This window comes from Pipistrellus kuhlii, unplaced genomic scaffold, assembly GCF_014108245.1.
Source record: "Pipistrellus kuhlii isolate mPipKuh1 unplaced genomic scaffold, mPipKuh1.p scaffold_m20_p_13, whole genome shotgun sequence".
Lineage (NCBI taxonomy): Eukaryota > Metazoa > Chordata > Mammalia > Chiroptera > Vespertilionidae > Pipistrellus > Pipistrellus kuhlii.
The window spans coordinates 23981031-23982387 of NW_023425438.1; the positions used below are offsets into that span (position 1 = coordinate 23981031).

The 1357-nt window shown below is 27.9% G+C and overlaps 1 pseudogene; it reads right to left on the minus strand.

Annotated features, from left to right (window-relative positions):
- Nucleotides 1–866: 866 nt before the first annotated feature.
- On the minus strand, nucleotides 867–985 carry LOC118717839 (annotated as a pseudogene).
- Between the last annotated feature and the right edge of the window lie 372 nt (nucleotides 986–1357).

A 1357-nucleotide genomic window follows, 5' to 3' on the forward strand; every position in this document is an offset into this window, starting at 1 on the left:
GATGTGGAATATATATTTTATGTGTTGACAGGTCATTTTTATACATTAATTAGAAATCCCTTGTTAAATATTGTTTCTAGTGTAATCAGGTTATTTGCTTTTTTAAAAATTTACACAGGTTTTATATATTCTGGAGGCAAATCCATATATATATATATATATATATATATATATATATATATATATATATATATTAGAATCTCTTCTCCCAGGCTGTGGGTTACACACTCACTTTATTAACTCATTTTATTTATTATCTTTTTATGGAGTGATATGTGATATATTCAGTTTTGGTGAATTGTAATTTAACATTTGTTCTTCTATTACAGATAGTGCTTTTTTTCTTCTATATAGAAAATATTTAAACTACAGCTGTAAAGATACTCTACTGTTTTTTATAGAAAATTTGTGACTTTATCTATGATTCGTATATCTATTATTTACCTCAAATTAGATTTTGTTTATCAAGTGAAATAGAAGGCAAAGTTTATTTTACTTCATACAGATATCTAATTGTTCCAGCAGTATGTGCTGAAAAGACTCTTCTTTCTCCTTGAAATTACATTGGCCCCTTTGTCAAAAAGGAATTGACTGTATATATGAGATTTTCATTTCTGAACTCTATTCTTGCCCTGTTTCTGATCTTTGGAGGAAAGCATGCAATGTTTCAGCATTAAGTATGAAGTTATCTATAGATTTCTTTTCAGAGAAGTCTATTATAAGATAGAAGAAGATACTATCTATTCCTAGTTTGCTTAAAAACCATTGGCATGAATCATTGCTGAAATGTATTAAATACTCTTTTTAACATTTATTGATTAATTGTATGATTTCTCCTTTATTCTATAATGTAATTTATTTTTTAAAATCTATAGCACATGGTATTCCCAGATGGTCTCCCATCCCACTACTAACCAAGCCATATCCTGCTTAGCTTCTGAGATCAGACAAAATTGGGCACATACAAGGTGGTATGGCCATAGACTATAATATAATTTCATTGATTGTTGTTGTTTTTTATGTTAAACCAATGTTTCCATCCTGGGAAAATATACTTGTTTATCCTTTTTTAAGTTAATGGACTCAATTAATTAAGATTTTGTGCAGAATTTTTATGTTGATGCTTATGAGACATATTCATCTGTTTGTTGTTTTGTTCTTATAATGTCATTATTTGGTATTGGTATCATAGTGACAAAATGATAAAGTGCTTCTTTTTCTTTATTCATTTTCTGAGAGAATTTGTGTAAGATTGATTTTATTTTTCCCCTTTAATCTTTGGTTGAATTAATTGACTAGACAAGCCACCTGAGATCAGAGGGTTTTTGTTTTGTTTTGTTTTGTTTTACAGTAGTAA